The following is a 19,753-nucleotide window of genomic DNA, read 5'->3' as shown; positions in this document are numbered from 1 at the left end:
CTGATGTACACTTCCCAGTTCAACTTCAAGGAGTCCCCTCAGGAAGCCAATAAGAGTGATGGCAACTTTATTTGTGTGTAGGATTTGTGAATTTCATTCATACAAGGCATGATATGTCACATGCCTGTTTGTGGGTATGCAAGCGTTCATGGTTTTTAAACATACTAAGCTCCACTTTTCGCTTCTCATGACGCTGTTTTGTACTGTGCTGCATTCTCCAGGCACAGGAACCTTTTTTATGCCGTAAATGCATATGTTATTTTTGTTTATATTGGAGAAAATATTGCCGCGAGCTTAAACATGCATGTATATCACTTTCCTTGTAATTTCTTTTTACCACGGGTGCTGTATCTCCCTCCGTCTTTGTTCCTGCTTTGTCCTAATTTTTATGCAACTTCTATGTATCTTACGCAATAATATTCTGGTGGCATTTTAATAACATTTTACCTGCGCAATTGAGGTAATTGGTGTTTCGTACGTGCGTTTATTTCCGTTTTTCACTGGCTCACCAAACTGGCTGTCCAGTAATTGGAACCTTTTCTCATCCTTTATGACTATTTCTGGGCTATTGATACTGCAAGTGCAGCTGACCATTTATTTGGCTGTTTGGAATTGTGTTAGCTGTGTGTTACTACCAATACTGTGTGTTACTACCAATTTTCTATGCTAAATAATCATTTTTTGTATTATCGTTCAAGGTATTAGCCTTGCCTTATCTTTTTGTTGACAGAAGTACCACTTTGTTGTTGGGTGTAGTGAAAAAGCCCCAAAATGTGCTTTCATTAGCTTTGTGCAAGTCCAGAAATATTACCTCAAAATGAGCTCACTAAATTGAGAAAATGCCACTAACAAACTCTTCTGTACCCCAAATTAACATAATTAAATTGTGTGCAGTTCTTTACTTGTGACAGGGAGATAAGCTGCATTCCGTACACAAAAGTTTTACAAGTTTATTCCTGAAGAAAGCAAACCTGGCTCGTCAGAAAAACATGATTCAGGTGTTCATCACCATGTCCGACAACTGTCTAAATGATGTCTCGTCAATCAATACCTAAGTTGAGTGCTGTTAGTTTATAAAATAATTGGGCAACAAAAAATATCCACATCTCGAAGGCAAAAAGCTGAAACAGACACGTCTACTTTGGTACTTCATTAAATTTGTGGTGAAAGACGTGCGCTGAAGCTTGTATGTACCTACGTAAAGTCATTTGTTTCCAGTCGACTTGTTATTTTGGCTTCTATCAGGCAGCCGTAAATCTCCCTGGGATGTGTTGGTATGCGAAACATTTTAATGCAACGTATTCAGATGTCTTTTGTGTATTCACAGATGCAAGCTAGCTGCAAAAGTTCATGTGTTCAAAGTTGGTTGTTGCAAGGGTATGCTCAAGGCCTGCCTTTTGGGTCGCTTTGCCTTATAGTCATCAACTTAAGTCACAAGTGAAGAACCACTGTGATTGTCCTGGTTGAATTCAAATGTATAGTTTTTCTTCATATGTATTTACACAGGTTCATGGCAGAAGTTAGTGAGTCAATTTCTTCAGCGACAGTTGACGGCCCTCCCAGTGCAGGATCCATTCAGCGTGGCTAACTCGGTAGCGTTGGTAGAGGTCCTTAATAGTGGTATCCCTGATGCCAACATGGCCTTTTCGGTTGACTTTGAAGACCTCTTCTACAGCATTCCCCACAATGAACTCGTTGTAGCTGTGCGTGAACTTATTGATCACTGCAGCAGTGCTGTAAACTTCCAGAACGCATGTGGTATGTCGGTGGATGCCTTTCTAGAGCTTTTATCCTTTTATCTGTCATCCACTGTTGTTGAATTCAAATGCTTGTTCCTTCAGAACAAAAGAATATGTATTGGCTCTAGTGTTGCACCAGTGCTTTCCCAGATTTTTTTAGCAACATTTGACAGGAAACTTCAAGGGTTCCTTCAAAACAAGCGTGTATGCAATGTCTTTAGGCTTGTGGGCAATTTTTTAGTACTTTTAGAGCTTTTACCTAATGACACTCTCCCCGCAGCAGTAGACGATGTATTGACTGCTTTAAAAGCTTCTTCACGCACTCCTAATTTCACTCATGAACTTCCTAGCAATCATTCTATCAGGTTCCTAGAACTGCAACTAACATTCTTTGATGACGGGCATTTATGGGCAGTGTTTTGTTGTTGTTTGCGTGTTCACTTATGTATTATGCAAATTATGTACTAATGTATTCCCACCCCTTATGTAATACCCCTATCCAGGGGTCTTTAAGGTAATAAAATGAAATGAAATGAAATTTATGCTGGATGTTTTCACCTAGGGGCAAGCAAGCTCTTTTACCATTTGGATCTGCACATTCAAAGATTGTAAAAAGAGGGCTTGCAATGAATTGTTTCCGCAACGCACTCGGAAGAAGCGGTCACCGCGCTATTAAAAGCAGCTTTGACGTGCAATTCCAACGTTTAGAAGCCGCAGGGTTCCCTAAGCCCCTTTTTAATGCGGTGGCTGAATCACTGCTGCAGAGGCTAAAGAGGGAACCTACGAAGCTGGTAGATGTTGGGGCAACTGAACGTAGGAAACTTTAAGTCATGCCGTATGTGCATAAAGTGAGTCACAACATCAAAACGGTTGCCGCCAAGCAGGGAGTAAGTGTTGTGTTTTCTGCCTCTTGCAAGCTTTCGGGTCTGTGTTCGCGCATTTCTCTAGGCAGGGCAGGAAACCACGTTTGCACAACGCAGCATGAAAGCCGCTTTACGGCATGTGCCGCAGGGGTTGTGTATAAGTTCCATCTCACATGCGTAAGATTTTACATAGGCCGAACCGGTCGATGTATTAATGACCACCTGCTTGAGCACCACTCCTCCCTGGGTTCGGATAACGGTGCAAACTTGCCTCGCCATTGCAATGAATGCGGCTGTTACCCTTTGTTCAGTAATGTAATGATTATTGGTAGGGGCAAGGCCAAAGAAGAGCGAGAAATCCTGGAAGCATAAACTACATCAGTTTATTAGGTGACGACGGCATTAGTAACACCTCGGTCCGCTTACTTGAAAAAGAATTTGCATTTCTAATTTGATCACGATAGATTCGATATCTTGCCTTTCAATGCTCTGTGATTTGCGATGATGTGGTTGCGCATGCTCTGCTGGCATTGGTGCCGTTTCTAATAAGGCTCAGTTGATAGTCCAGTCGTGGTGGTGTGGACCTCTCCTCTTGTCCTTTGTGTTTTATGCGAAGCATACTAGCCGCACAACCACGCTCTTCCTTGCTGCGCCACGCGCGGCCGCGTAGCTACCATTGAGGGTATGAGCCATTGTTCATTGCTGCGCGTCTCATGTGTGGGTCTATTCTCTTTTAAGTTTGCTATGTTTGTTATTAAGTTGCTTCTATTTTTATGCGTTGCATAATGCAATCACTCAGTTCAGCCCTTGGGCGCGGCCGGGCAGCCACCATTGACCTTTAGCGCAACCACGTGACGTGACGTCACGACAGCCGGAGGAAAAGCTGGGCCCCAACTCGCGCAATATGCAACGCATTCTTGGCTTAACCAAGCTAAGCCTGGCCATTTTTATGCGAAGCATACTAGCCGCACAACCACGCTCTTCCTTGCTGCGCCGCGCGCGGCCGCGTAGCTACCATATGACGTCATAACAGCCGCAAAAGCGGAGGCTCAACTCGTGCGCTCGCTTGCGGCCGCGTAGCTACATAGCCGGGTCTCAGCTCGTGCGCTCGCCTGCATGAGTTGTTTCTTCGTCCAGCCGAACCAAATATAGCCAAGCAACAGCAGTTCACCAGGCTAAACAGTGGTTCAATAACTAAAATAAAGGCTAGTATGCTTCGCATCCTGGGCTTAACCTTAGCTAAGCCACAGGCAGTTTTTGACTGGTTTTTACCTTCAACTATTTACACTGTTAAGAGGGCTGTAGGTACTAGTCTATCTCTCCAGGTCCCATGCAGTTGTGCTTTATGTACTGTAGTGTTTCATTTGCACGCATCTGAAGTGCAAATAAATGTACTCAAATTCATCAGTCTCTCCGTTGCTTTTGTTTGTATTAGGGAAAGTTATGAGAACAAATGTGAATTGTAAAGCAATTTCAATATATTAATAAAAATCCACTAGCCCAACGAAATGTCAATTATATTTCAGTGGCAAGTTCTGAAATCTCAATGCCATCTCAACTGGGCCACAATGTACTTTTCACTGTTGTGGCAATAATAACTCAACAACAGGTCAACAGAACTACCACAACGTCAGTTAAGTGCAGCATCAATGGTAACCCAACAACTATTCAACAAAACGAACACAACGAGCTGTCTATGCACAGTGGACTTTCGATGGTAACGTCACAACTATTCAACATTGAGACACCCAATGATGTTTAAATTAAATTTCAGCGACCAATTTTCAAGAGTCCTCAACACTCAACCCAATAATTCTCCAACTCTCCGTGATTCCTCAATAAAAACTCAACATTGACCAACGGCATTTCAACGCCTTCTCAATAATTTTTTGTAAGGGCGGCAAACAAGTGCGCTCATATTTCTAACATTGGAATAATTGAGGAAACACGACATCGGTATGAAAGTAACTTCACTACTGCGAGGGCAAAATGTATGCAGTGAATAAATAGTAAAAATGGCAATATGTTCAATTTACGTGACTCAATAAAGGAATTTGTCACGCTGATCTGTACATCACCCTAACGAACCGAGCTTCAGCCATAGAATGTAGCGACAGAGAATGTATAAAAAACTCAAACCTAACTTTGGATGTAGACAAAAAAGCTCCGCAATATGTACAGGGAAAAAGCAGCATAAAACGATGTTAGTTAACCTGATCAAATATAAAATCAGGTTGCAGTCGAAAAACTTACCGCCCTCTTTCCGCGATGCATGATTCCCTCCATTATGCCAGAGGATTGGAAGAACGCCGGCCTAATACGAATCAACAACGAGAGAGATATCAAATAAATGCAAATGTATTATTTTACACTTATTGCCTTTCTATCTGCGTTTTACAAGATATTCATTGAGGTAATGTTTATTAGAATCGCGGAGCACTTGACTGGAGTGAATGCAGAGAACAAGTTCTTGTTAGAAAAAGATATAAACACCATGTTGATGTCATTAGCTAGATATTGAGGAGTGAGCGGTGCATAAACACCTTGATAGATTACGAAAAAGTTTCAGATTCAACAGACGCACGAGCAGTCACGAAGGCATCGCGAAGTCACGGTTCTGAAAAGTCATGCGCGAAAATCTTAGAATATAATAACAGGAATTGTACAGCTAGCACGGCTCTTTGCAAACGGTGGTTAAGAAGGTCTGTCAGGCCAGTAGGCACCATTTCTAATTTTTATTCACTGCCTCTCTGCAAGTCCTACCCCTGATGCTAGATTGGGAAAGATTAAGCGGGAGGCTTAACGTGGCACCTTATTTACCTGCGATTTTCAAATGACGTTATGGTACTGCAAGAGTGAACCGCCCAAATCTAAGTACAGGTTTTAATGTGGGCATGTATTGTTAAATTAGGCCTTGCACGTTACTCAACGACCCAAGTTCGTCGGCCTGCTTCTTTCGAAGCCTATTCCTTCAGCACAGCAGCCCGATGCGCTACGCATTCGACCGCGCACTACCCAGTGACCAGGTAGGGGTGAAAATGTTTAGATACAAATGGCCCCCGGAAAGTATGTGAAGTACCCTAAGAATGCTAACGCATTCAAATTGGTATCCACCTGGAGTGACAGCATGACGCTACAAGGAAAACCCCTGCGGGATTCTTTCTGCGAAACCCTCCATGTATCTTCGTGCTGCAGTCGGGTGGAAGACCATTTTCCCTGTCGCGCCTTTATTAACAATCTGTAGTGGGGAAGTAGGCTGAAATCGCTTCGTGTTTAGGAAAAGTTTATTACTGCATGGATGATTGAAATCTAATAACAGTACAAGGCACTGTAGGTACACGACTTGTAAGATGCGCGTCCAATGCGCTGTAACTCCACAAGACTGAGAAAACAGCAGTCAAGTCTGACTTAGATAGTAAGGTACATAGGTAAAACAATACGCACAATGATGTGTCAGAAAAATGTAGACGAGTACAATGAATGTACGGCAAATGGGATTATATATTGCTGTCGCAATAATACGCCCACATGGTACAACCTCAACACCTTCGGACGCCAAGAAGAAGGCTTGCTTAAATGAGGCCTCCCAATTCCAGCCAGTATTATGCCGCTTGCACTGTATATTGTAGTTCAGTATCTCTGATTTGAAATGAAGTACGGTGCGATTGCATAGGCGATCCATTCAGGCGTAAAACCTTTATTACCAAGAGCCCACATTCTATGTTCTATTAGTCGCGCGGTGTGAAGTCTCGTCGTGTATCACTAAGCGCCGTTAAAAAGGTTAAACAAATAACGTCAGAGCGAAGGGTGCTTGAAGTATCAAAAGAATGCTATTCGCATTAATAGTGTATCCTCCAGATGGGAAATTTAAGTATTCGAAAGTCAAATATAAACAAAGGAACTCACGGAGGCTCTGCGCTGAATAGTTGCTTGTGAGTGGCTATATCTATTTGTCCCGAAATTGTTGCGAGACTAGTCGTTGCGCATACCAAGAACCGTCCACAGAAGTAGCGGGCGCTGTGTTTCACAGCCATACACGCGCCTCTGTGCAGCGAAACAAGGTCGAAACATAAGACGTCGTCGTCTCTCTTTTAGGCTGCAAACTCTCCAACGATGGCGTACGCGCAGCCTTTCTTTTGCTTCCCGCCTCACGCATCACTGCGCCCTCCAGTCCGAGAGCAGCCCGCTCGCTCGAAGGAGGCCTATCGGTCATGGACGAACCCTTGCGCAGCGACACAGCGGGCTACGCTAATTACGGTGCCTGGCGAAGTTGCCTTCCCTGCCGCGACTCCATGCTCCTTCACTGCGGGACCAAGATTATCAGTTGCTTCTGGCGAGCTTTATGCAAACTTTTACGTAAGAACAGTACGCAAAGGGCCGAGCACGTCCGCAGCCATAAATATCGGTGCCCTGAAAGATGTTGTGATTGATTGCTGTATCTGAGCATCCAGTAATTAGGTTTTCGGTGGAGCGATGACGACAATTTTTTTTTCTTTACTCGTTGACTATCATCTAGGCTCGAAACTCATTGCGATATAATGCTCCCCTTTTTGTGACGTTCGTAGCTCATTCACTAAGTGCATGCCTCTCACTCACTCTGCCCCGTTCATAGCGTATAAGAAAACGTAGACAAATTAAACACTCGTTAGTTGTTTCCTGATCTAGAGTTGGCAAAGTGCCACTGTGTATGCTTACGTGCGTGTTTGTACCTTCACAAACACGTTGTGCGTGTTTGTGTGCCGTGACATAAACATAAGGCGTAGCGCCTGCCCCCCCCCTTCTTGCTGGTGCTTCAAAACTAGAACAGAAAAACAAATCCCACAGTATGACTCTCGCCACTCCTAAATAATAAAAAGAGGCATCGCGAAGGTTTCCATAAGTCAAACAGTTGAAAAAATGCTGTAGGGGAGAGCGTCGATCTTCAAGTTGCCTAAAATACAGTGGGTACCCCAAAAGCATTGTTGTGTAAATTTGGGAAAATATGTCGCCGGAAATCAGGACGAAGAGGAAAAGGCGAAAAACACCGGGAAAAAAGATCGAAAAAACGCGCGCTGTTGCCTTAGATACATGGACTGTCACATAGAAATAAAAAAGACAGCCCAATGCCATCACGCTCAAGTACTATTCTCCACTCCGTAAACACTAAAAGGGCCGTGCAAGAGGGTCAACGCAGTATCCAAGGAAACAAATAAGCGCTGCTGTCTCTCAGACTAAGCGCATCAACAAGCGCGTGGAATGCGCTAGTTGCGTAGGTAACCACATCGCACTAACTTGCGAGAAAGCGAATATTCGGCAGACCGGACGCTGTCTCCACGGCATATTACGGGAGCACAAATACACGGGCTAGCTTCTGACATGCCTGGAAGCCTGGGTTCGCAGTACAGACAGCGCAAATTCTCCCTGCAACTAGATAGCACCAAAGTCATTCGCACAGCAAAAACGAAAACAGAGCGCGAAATATAGGAAACACTCGCGATAGCAAAAAAAAAAAACAACAAGAGAAGTGCATAAGCACTACGTCCATTACGCTCATAGAAGCTGACGTCGACTTTGCCAGGGTGAACTGGTGCAAGTGAACACAGCTGTTTCGGCTCACCACATCATCACGTGCCATCACCTTGTCATATCTTACATTTTGTCGTCCTCCTCCCCAAATCACCATATATATAAGCGCGTTCTCCAACAGTATTGAAGGAATTGGTAGTCTGCGCGACGTAGGTCCACTTTTTGTTCTTTCATGTTCGTTGTTTAGTTCGTCCGTCAGTGCAATACTAAGCGCAATACAATCATGACACTACTGAAAAAGATGAGAATATTTTTTACCGCCGTGTACTGATGTTGCACCACTACACTTACGCGCATGGGCGTCATTCGCAGCCAAACACGAAGATACGCCGCTAAGTTTCATCTTTCCTTTTTTTTTATCGGCGAAGCACATAACCACTGGGATTCTGCACAAGGATGCTGCCTATGGGTGGTTCCCAGTAGATGTTAGCATATGCGTGCGTTCTTGGCTTTTTAGTGCCACGACCGCGCTTATGGTGCTCGGCGCTAGGTGTCCGCTTACTCCGCCATTTGCCCGCAGTGCTTTCCTTGCTGTTCCAGCATACATTAGCTTGACTGATTATATTACAGATAAACGTGTTATTAGGGTACCATCGCAGCCCAGCTAAAGCTACGAACGGAAGAGTCGCAGTAGCCAGTGCTTCGTTAGATGGCCCCACACACTGTCGTTCAGTGGGCGAGATGCGCGCACTTCTGTACGATCAAAAGACGTAGTTGACATGTTAATGAGAAGTTAACTTGCAAGTGACTAAAATGAAAACACGGGGTCCCGTCAGCAGTTTCACCCTTTCAATGTCCTAGCACGGCATCTTGCTATTTCCCAAAACAATGCATTCCCAAACAAACACAGTAGTTTGTTTCATTTATCCCATTATTTATATTGTTAGATATTTGTTCTTTCATGTTTACTCGCTAACAATGTATAATTTCTTTTTACTCCTTTTTTTGGTAATTCCCTGTATCCTCCCCTCACGCAATACTCCTTCGGGAGCCTGTGAGGTAAATGAATAAATAAATAAATAAATAAAATTCTGGATGCATATAAATTTTCCTAGAGTTGGCAACACTCCTCTGAGGCCTTAGGCTGCGCTAAACACTGTCAATAGTGGCACACGGAAGAGGCTGCCATCGCCCTGGCCATCATACACGTTTTAATCATACTGGCACCAGACGGAACCATCACAGCGGTCACTTATTCGCAAAGCGCCTGCAGGACTTTGACAAACCTACGTAATCTTGACACCCTACACACACACCGTATCCGCACAGCATTACACCCCACCGCGTAACGCAGGGTGCGTATCGTCTGGACATAACTTTCTCCGTGGTAATAAACAGAGTGTGGGCTGTTGCTGCACCTTGTTAACAAAAATAGCCTCAAAGAGCACGACACGTCGAAAAAACCACATGGCAATGCTGTGATTCGTTGGCTGTGTCACGTGGTTTAAAGGTGTTGCAATAGCAGTCGTTCGAGAGCTCGCTAACCGGGGGCCATTGTAAGAGCGGTCCTACCCTGACGACTCACCGACAGAGCTACTGAGCTACACTGAAAAATTGAAATACATACATAGCCCGAGAAACTCCCCCCCCCCTCCACCCCACCACCACCCCATTGCCTTAACCGACAAGGTGACGTCGCCATAACGACAACTGCAGACTCATGCATTGCCCTTCACATCTTTCATCCCACACATCATCGTTGGTACAGTCCCTATTGTGGAGCAAAGGCTACAGCACATCACTGCACCTGCTGGCACCCTCCGGGCTACCCTCCTGTTCCTTCACCTTCCTCCTGTGCTGACCTGCTCAGAGGTGCAGCACTAGCGATAGCTGATCACGCGGAGTCGAGCGAGCCAATAGGGCCCCGAACTAACAACTCCACGAGGAAATCCCCAAAAGGAATAAATCTCTCCCTCGAGCTCGCCGTTTTCGTCGGCCGAACCCCGTGATAGTGCAGTCTAAAACTACGTGCAACAGGGCGACTAGGTATGCGCACTGCAGTCACTGTGTTTTTTTAAAGCGAATACCTTAGATGCTTCATGAGTCGAAAAATACGATGTCCCGTGCTTCAAGCGAACCAGCTTGGGGATATATAGTTAATTAAGGCACTTCAACCCACGACCTTTGGTGGGAGTCGAACCCTCAACCTTTGATGGGAGTAAAATTCATGGCCTTCGGTGTTAATTGAGCGCATTTTATTAGGTTAGAGTTAACTAAGGAACCCGAAACCATTACTTTTGTGGCAGAAAACAGGTAATAAGAAGTACTCTCCTAACAATGCATTGGAATAAAAATGTCAAGTAATGTGATGAAAGTCTCATAAGCGCGCAGTTTTTCGTCTTCATCCTTTAGCGTATACTAAAGTGACCATCAACTTTTTCACTGGGCTTTGCTTTCAATCTTTTATTTTGCCATTGCAAACATTGTTATACTTACCTAAACACCTATACCATATCACACATACATAACCATTCGCCAGAGAACATTTACAATTTGCATTCAACAAAAGGTGGCCGAATAACAGCTATTTCCAATACGAATAGAATACCAATATTTAATATCGAAATCGAATTACATCTTACATAAACGCCGCCGCATACTTTTCGAAGAGCGATATTTATTTCGGTATTATTAGGTACTACTGCTTTACTGACTAGTGCAAAAAAGGACCGCTACCTATCAGGGACAAAGCAACAGCTTTCCAAAAAAAAGGTAACTAAGTGTCATTAAAAGACGGCACGAACAACTTTAGAGCCAACTTGAAAACAGTATTTCGAAGAAAGAATGGTTGCTGCGTGACTAGCTTTCTAAAACGTGTTAAACGAACGGTTGTTTGCTTAACAAGGGCAAAGGGGCACGACGCCGTTGAAAGGATGGGATGCTTACCGTTGCTGCCTTATCTGCGTGGGTTCCCAAACCTTGGCCGCACTGGGCTGGCCAAGCATTTCTTTCTGTCCCGGTTTCCAAAAGTGCAAGGATGGCCAAGCTTGGTTCCAGCGGCTACTGGTGGCTGACAACATGGTTCATTCACTGGCGCCCTCGCAAGCTTTGAAGCTGGATATAAAGACCAGCCAGGCACCACTTCGGTTGGGCACGATGCCGCTTAAAGGATAGGATGCTTACCGTTGCTGCTTTTCTAGGTCGGTTACTTCAAAGATGCATCCTGTATAAAATGCAGCCATTACTGTCTTGTTACGTTGTCGTGCCCGACCGAACTGCATGATAAGATGCGGCGTTTGCTGCTGTTCTTTTGATTCTTGCGCAAGAATGCTGCATGTCTGTTGTTGTTGCTTTCGGGTAATATTGAATCAAATCCCGGCCCTAGCGTCGAACAAACACTTGAAATTGTCCTAGAAACTGTGCGTAGGCTAGAAGTGGGTCAGAATACATTAATCGGTGAAATTAGGAGCCTCAGCGAAAGGCAAGACGCTACCGATAAAGAAATTAAAAGCTTGAGAGAGAGAGAGTGGTTACATTAAAGGCAAAGCTTGTTTCACATGCCCCCACAGTATCTAAGTGCTCTGACCATGCTACTGGTTCATTTGCCAATCAACTTCCGGCAGTAGTGTCAAGGTGTGACGTAGCTGAGTAGATAATGCGACGGTGCAATCTGTTGTTCTTTGGAATTCCCGACGAGGATAAGTTAGTCAACTACAGAAAGAAAAGTTATTACCCTAAGCTCAGATAAGTTGGAAATCACAACTGCCAGTTCTCAGTTTGAACGTGTACACAGGCTGCGAAAGCTTACTTCAAATAAATATTGACCACTGATTGCTAAGTTCACGTTTCTTAAAGATAAGCAGGAAATTCCCACTGATGCACATGCGCTAAAAAATAGTGAGATCTCTATTAGAGAAGATTTTTCGCTAGCTACTCGACCGGCACGTAAGAAGTTGCTTCAATTTGCCAGAGGAGGTAATTGTCCTTACAAACTCAATGCAGACAAACTTCGTGTCGATAATACCACGTATATTTACGACAGTTGTTCTGATTCCGTTGTACGTGCTCGATAGCTAATAATAATAATAATATTTCGGGTTTTACGTGCCAAAACCACTTTCTGATTATGAGGCATGCCGTAGTGGAGGCCTCCGGAGATTTCGACCACCTGGGCGTCTTTAACGTGCACCTAAATCTAAGCACACGGGTGTTTTCGCATTTCGCCCCCATCGAAATGCGGCCGCCGTGGCCGGGATTCGATCCCGCGACCTCGTGTTCAGCAGCCCAACACCATAGCCACTGAGCAACCACGGCGGGTGTGCTCGATAGCTAGTTGCCGATGTGCGCAATGCTAAAATCCTGCGGTCATCAACTTCCCGTGCACCTTCACTTTCAGTATCATTTACTAACATCCGCAGTCTGTTGCCAAAACGTGCGCTGCTTGAATTATATCTTGAAGATAGTGAGTGTGATGTTGTATTGTTAACCGAGACCTGGCTTCATACAGATGCAGGTGACTCCGAGTTATTTCATACTTCTAATCAGTACTCCATTTATCTCCACGATCGTTCACATAAGAAGGGTGGCGGCGGCCATCAATAAAGCTATTCATTCTTTCCTCGTGACACTGACACTGCTCTTGATGTAATTTGGGTGGCTTCCTAAATTATACGGGAAGTTACCGATGGGCGTTTGTTATCGCCAACCTGCCGTTGACCGCTTGTTCGTGCCTGATCTTCATAAGAGTATTTCCAGGGCGCTTGAACAGTTTCCCACTAACAAAATCTACCTACTTGGGGACTTTAATTTCCCTGATAATAATTGGTCTCGCTTGTCTTCATAGAGCATTGATTCAGGTGATTTTATTGAGCTGTGTTTAGAGTCCAATCTTACGGAGAGGGTTTCTGAGCGTACCAGTATATTAAAACCTTATTCTCACAACAGAGCCACATGGCATAAGCCCTGTCATGCAGCTTGATGGCTTTAGTGACCATAACCTACCAAAGTTCTCAATTTATATTCCACTGAAATTTGGTGGTGCTGAACGTAAGATTATCAGGGATTATAGCAAAGCAAATTACGAAGAAATAAACAATAAACTTGAGGTTTTCTTTCAGAAAATGTTTCTTCGAACATTCACAAACAATTCTGTTGAAGCCAATTGGAATTCATTTAGAAATGTTATATCACTTCTAGTAGATAAACATGTGCCACTAGTCACTGCATCTAATGACAAACGTAACCCATGGGTTACGTTTGTCATTAGATCATTGTCATCAGATCACTTGTCAAGATCACTCTGAAATAAAAAGAAAAGGTTATACGCTTCTGCTAAACGGCTATTATGCCCCTCATCATGGTCTAACTATAAGGATTGTTTAACATCTTACTGTCTAGCAATGTATGAAGAGAAAAAGAAACATTTTTCCAAAGATCTGCCCTCACTTCTACACACTAACCCTAGAATGTTTTGTCGAGCTATCTCTCCGGATCGTTACAGTAATACTGTTACATTACATAACGCTTACAATGTTCCTTTCTGTGCATCTGACTGTGCTTCAACTTTCAATTCGTTTTCTAGCTCTGTGTTCACTAATAAAGACTACTCCTCCGTTCCCTGTGTCTCCGACCTTCATTATCGCTTCATGTCCCCTATAAATATTAGTGTTGAAGGCATTTCAAAAATAATACGCGATCTAAAGGTGTCTACATCATGTGGCATTGACAAGAATAATTATAAAATTCTAATGAATACGTCAGCAATATCCAGTCAGATTTTGTACTACATATTTCAGCAGGCTTCATCAACTGGTCTTCTTCCTACTGACGGGAAGATAGCCAAAGTTATTCTTATATTCATAGATGGAAATAGACACTCGCCTGGTAACTACCGCCCCATTTCACGAACATGCATTTGTTGCAAGCTTCTCGAGCACATCATTGCTTCCCATTTATCCAACCATCTTCAAACTAATAACTTTTTTCTTTCAACATCAACATCGTTTTCGTAAAGCGTTTTTTTGTGACACTCAACTATTAGAATTCACGTCTGATTTGCATTATGGCATGAATAATAGCAAAAATATTTATTGCGTCTTCCTCGACTATGCCAAAGCTTTGACAGAGTTTCTCACTGTCGTCTAATAGCTAAATTAACTACTCTTAGGACTGACTCATTAACATTATCTTGGCTTCGCAATTTCTTATCTAATTGGCAACAGTTCGTATCTGCGAATAACTTTAGCTCCTCCACATCTGTTGTAACGTCAGGCGTACCCCAGGGTAGTGTGTTAGGCCCTCTTCTTTTCCTAATTTTTATCAATAATTTGCCGAGCAACATTTCCTCCTGCACACGACTTTTCGCCGATGATTGCGTAATTTACAGACCAATTATCTGTCATGATGATCATCCAACTTTGCAAAATGATATTCACCTAGTTAATCAGTGGTACGCTAGTTGGAAAATGATACTTAACACATCTAAGAACTGCGTTCTTTCCTTCACTCGTATGATATCATATCCTAAGTTTCCTTACAAAATCTGCTCATCGGAAGTTCCTCGTGACTCCAGTTACAAACATCTTGGCGTTTATTTTTGTACTAATCTTGCCTGGAGCTTTCGCATCGAGAAGATATGCGCTAAAGCTAACAGAACTTTAGGCTTTTTACATCGTCATCTGCACCTTTCGCCATCTATATACCATCCGTCAACAGACCTACCAAACATTGTTAGGCCCTCGACTTGAATATGCTTCATCGATATAGTCTCCTCATCAAGAATACCTAACAGATAAATTCGAATCCATCCAAAATCCTGCTGCCCGCTTTATAACTTCTAATTACAGTCGCCAATCTAGCATTACCCAAACTAACGCGATTTTCCCCTGCCGTACTTGGATTCCCGCCGCTCTGTTGCTCTTCTATGCCTCTTTCATGAATACTACTATAACTCATGGTCCAGTCATTTGTCACTTGTAATTCTTTCTCGCACATCTACTCGACTTCATAGCCATCTCAGTTTCAGGTGAATTTTTTGCCGCAGACAGTCATTCAATAACTCTACAATACCGCGCGCCATCTCACTATGGAATGGTCTTCCAAATAATATTGTCTCATTAAAAGATCCTGCCAAATTTGGTGAACTTTTGGAACTTCACATATTCGCTTGACCATGTTGTATGACTTCGTATTGTATTCGCCTTTGTATCGTTTTCCGACTTTGTAATCCCTTTTATTCCCTTGACTTTGTATGTATTTTTTCCAATGTTTACCAGTGTTCCTTTTTTTCCAATGCACAAACTTATTTGTTTCTCCTATTATGTAGTTCCCTTATCTGTCTTAAATATTTGTCATTTTTCTGTAACCCCCTCTACCCAATGCTCCTCCGAGCCTGTAGGGTAAATTGAATAAATTGTTTAAAAGAGATAAGATATTGTGGAAAACGGAAGAAAGCTGCTGAAGGATTTGTGTGCTATGGCACATGTAAAAGGGCCCGTTACTTGGAAAATCTCGCACGAAGTAGCGCAAATGATAAGACTGCTACATTATTAGACTACCAAAAAACACTAAATGACATGCTATGAGAAAAAATTACATGCCATGTTAGCTTCCGCTATGAAACCGAGAACAAACCTTGCATTAGTGATTTTGTTTCTACATTGCTTCACAAACTTTTGTCGCTGTCTCACTTCGGATAATTGTCATACAATGCTTATCCACCGGATGACAGTAAGTTTTGCTTGTAGGAAAATATTTCATTAGTTTTCTACATTCGAAAATACGGAATAGTTTCTCTTCAAATGCGAATACGACTATAACGTGAACAATTCGATTCATATCCGAAACTTGGAGTAATCGCCAACCCTTACATACAACCTTTCTCTGCTAATCAATAATGCTTCGCATTACGTAGACTTCATCTACAGTTCAGTCTGCCTTTTTTTTTGCAAGAAAATATAACCACGCACGGTGTTTCGATTCCACAGAAGCAGCTGTCCCGAGAGGCTGCGCTCCATTCACGTTGCCATGCGCTTCTCCGTGCGGGAAAAGCCCGTCAGTGCTCCTTGTGCTACCCTGCGCGCAAATTGAATTTACTCGGCAACTTTAGGCCTGAATGATTTATCGCGACCTGCGCGCTTTAATTGCAGTCGTTCCCGCTCCTCTTCACGGGAGTAAAACGAAAAGAAAAATAATTAAAAGCTGCGAATGTTTCTAGAGGCCCTGCGAGAGATTCCTTATTCACGGCGATCGGAGCGCGCTCTTGGCGATCAGCTTGGCGCCACGTTGTCTCTGCTCGGGGCCGCTCCGAGAAAAACACGCACGTGCGCGAAATCTCGGAGCGAGGTCCATTGTTTTTTTCTGGTCGTGGGGCTGCACAGTCTGTTCGCATCGAGGCGGATCGCAGGAAAACCCCAAAAGGGGTTCGGCACCAGCTCATTGCTGTGCGTTGCGGAAAGGGAGGGACGTTCGGCCGAAGCCTGTTCCGATCGAGTCTTGTGCGCGAGCCCCCGGGGCCTATCTGCAGATTGAATGAGCGCGACGAAGAGACCGGCGTTCCTGCCACGGAGCCAAACAAAAGGAGCCCACGTTATTTCAGTAATTTTACGCGCGAATGCAGTGCCGATGACAATGCGATGCCTGCTGCTGGAGCACGCGTCGGCACCCGCTCGGTTCGATTCTCCTTCGGCTGCACACGAGCCGCGCACTGCGTGCCTACGAATCGCGAGTGGCGCCTGGGTGCAGGCGTCTCGCGCGCGTCCGGCGTGTGCTGTGGCTGTACTGGGCCCATTTTCGTGAGATTTGTTGGCGCTGTGCCGCAGAAATGAGGTGCAGCGGCTGTTTGCCAGCACAGCAAAGAATGACCAGCGTAACGGTGCTACAGCGGTAATGTGGGTGCGTATAAGCCGCTGGTCAAAAGGTGGCAAGAAACATACTCTTTGAATTCGCGTTCAAGCGCGTTTTCCACTTCTCTCTGAACACGTTGACAGCTCACATGCAAATAACGGCTTCATTCGGGCACATGGACACCATGTAGTTTGAGATTATCGGCGCAGTTTTTGTCAGTGTTTGCCTTTTAGCAGCGCGGTTGTTTTTCTTGTAGCTTCGTCTGGCCGTCATGGTGCCGAAGGAATCGTCTGCTGCTTCGTCGCTGCTCGACATTAACACTGGTAAATGGAGCGGCGCAGAAAATTAGGGAACTGAGCCTGATATTGACCTCCATTTTTTCAATCAAACGGGTGGAGGCGCCACGCTTCCATAAAGGAGAGCGGCTTCAGTTCTGTAAAGTCCTTTGATAACACAAGTTTGGTGTGGTGGAGACCACAACGAACGGAAGTGGTTTAAGATGACCTGCTTCATTTCTGTTTCCGTCTTCTTCGTAAGCGGGAGCTGTAACGCCTTGCTTTGCCCAATCAAACCTGAACGAAGTTGGAGTATGCTGAATCAGAACTGAACATGCGTTTTTTTTTCTGTTCGACGACCTTTTAATGCCAGAAATGGCCTTCACAGGCGAGAAAAGGCAAACGTCGCCGATGACAAGCAATAAAAACTCGGTGTACGCGCGCCGCATTCGGCGACCTGTGTCTGCTGCGAGCGCCTTCGTTGGTTCCTCCTCTCATTCCGCTGCCTCTTCGAACAAAGGGCGCTTCGGCACAAAGTACACCTAAGTAAACGAGGGCTCACTTACGCCTTAAAATCGCCTGAATTGAGCGTTGAAATTCGTGTAAAATTATCTCGACTAAGTTGCGGTTCGTAATACTATACGAAAAATTGGAATGCAAGAAAATGTCACTCTCAAAATTTGCCGTATAAGTAAGTACCATTTAGCCTCTTGTAAAAATCTTGTGAACCAATTTTTGTTAATTAGTCTTCGAAAACACGTTACTAGAGGCAAAGTATGCCCCGCCACGCCCATAGAAACTCCTCTGCAAGGACCCTACGTTCGCTACGCTGACAAACATTTTATAAATAAACTGTAGAGTTAAAAAAATGTGCACCCTGTATAATACCCTTCGTAATGTATGCGTAAACATATCCGCCGATATACTGACTGATACAGCCAGCATAGATAGGCGGGTGCGACAATCCGACCTGTGTTACCGACCTATGCCGAGCTCTATTCCCGATCTTCATAATAAATGGCTCTAAGCATTACTGCTCTTCGTGCTGTTATATATCTCGCAATGCCTGCCAAGGCATGCATTCTTTAAAACTGATGGTAGCCCTAAAAAGGACGAACACAGGGTGAAAAGACGACACGACGACGAAGAAACGCTCAGTTTTAAAGAATGCATCAGCAGCTAGGCCAGCAGCAAGTTTTATTGAAGTCATGCATTAGTGCGGTATTAATAAAAAGGTCCTGCTTCCGAAATATGTAGTTCATAATTGCTTTTCACCGCATTGTAGCGTACGACATCCACGTACACAAGTGAACTTCCAGGAAATAAGTTTCATAAACTCGCTACAGAGAAAGCAAGTGTATGAATGATGCTGCGAAACAATGACATAACACATACACGTGCAAGTGATAGGATATATAAACCGATTTCCGAAGTCTGCGGTGTTTTCATCCTCGCCTAACGACGCTGAGAGGGCGGAACGCATGTTCTCAGAATACGCAAGCCCAGCCCACTGAAAGCAGACTCAATGGAATGCGTGCACGACATGTCATCGCCATTTTCCCGAGAGCCTTGCATGTAAACAAACAAAGCAGCCATCTGACAGAGCCGTCCGGTTATTAAGTCTACTTAGAGGATCGCTATTTATACTTCCGCCCTTCGTACGTCAAGCCCGCTAGAAAAGACCGGTGCTCACTACCGGTTGTAGTTAGAAATCCATGCTCCGCGAAACAAAACCACGCGCAGAACTCGGGTTGGGTGCAACTTTTGATCCTCTCCGCAGAAAATGAGGCACGCAATCGAGGCAGCAGCTTTCGCATCGCGGTTGATGACATGCCGCCAGATTTGCGCGATCTGGTGCTTCACGGCTCGATCCTTTTTTTCTTGTTTCGCGCGCAGACCGCCGCTCGCGGCACAAACGCCGAGTCGCCGAGAGCTCGCACGTCGCGTCCAGCTCGTGCAGGGCAATGATGGCGTGCCTTCGTGCGGCTGTGCGGGGCTGACGCGAAAGCGGGGTAATTAATGAGATGCGCTTCTTTTTAGGCCTGAATCAACACACGGGGTTTGTCACGCGCGCGCCTGCTGAAGCCGTAAGCGGTTCGCAAAAATGAAAAGAAAACAGTTCGTGTGCTTCGGCGAGGGAGCGTATTAGTGTGTTTGTGCCCGACGCTCTCGTATACTTTCAAAGTTACCCAGGCAATGCGATTACGTAGTTTTGATATGAAACTGATGCACCGCGCCACATAACAGCTCGTCGAGAAGCTTCTTGTTGCTAAGTTAATTTGGGAGCATGCAGCATTCGGGACTCCGCACCGTCTCTAAAGAAAAGAACTGCCGAGCGCCAGCGAAGAGTATAAAAATACCCTCTAATAAAAGGCACATTATGGGCTTTCCGTCGATAAACAAAGGAACAGCATGCATGCTTCGAACATAGTGTGTATTTGTCAAAAAACTGCTTCACGCTGTGCTTAACGAAGGCGTCCTATCAAGCGCACTCGGCTGCTTCCCAACTATTTCATTGCAGCACAGG

At 44.4% G+C, this 19,753-nt stretch overlaps 1 long non-coding RNA gene across 1 annotated transcript in view; it reads right to left on the bottom strand.

Annotated features, from left to right (window-relative positions):
• LOC135916661 (uncharacterized) overlaps positions 1 to 11,199 on the bottom strand; it is a 62,269-nt gene extending 51,070 nt beyond the window's left edge. The window contains exons 1-2 of the long non-coding RNA XR_011514974.1: positions 11,054 to 11,199; positions 4,856 to 4,916 (exon numbers count right to left, since the gene is read on the bottom strand). This is a non-coding gene — a long non-coding RNA (uncharacterized lncRNA). The remainder of the gene's footprint in view (positions 1 to 4,855; positions 4,917 to 11,053) is intronic.
• Between the last annotated feature and the right edge of the window lie 8,554 nt (positions 11,200 to 19,753).

Source organism: Dermacentor albipictus, chromosome 5 (genome assembly GCF_038994185.2).
Source record: "Dermacentor albipictus isolate Rhodes 1998 colony chromosome 5, USDA_Dalb.pri_finalv2, whole genome shotgun sequence".
In the NCBI taxonomy this organism is placed as follows: Eukaryota; Metazoa; Arthropoda; class Arachnida; order Ixodida; family Ixodidae; genus Dermacentor; species Dermacentor albipictus.
The sequence above is the reverse complement of the archived record's forward strand: the minus strand, read 5'-3'. Positions and strand labels throughout refer to the sequence as shown.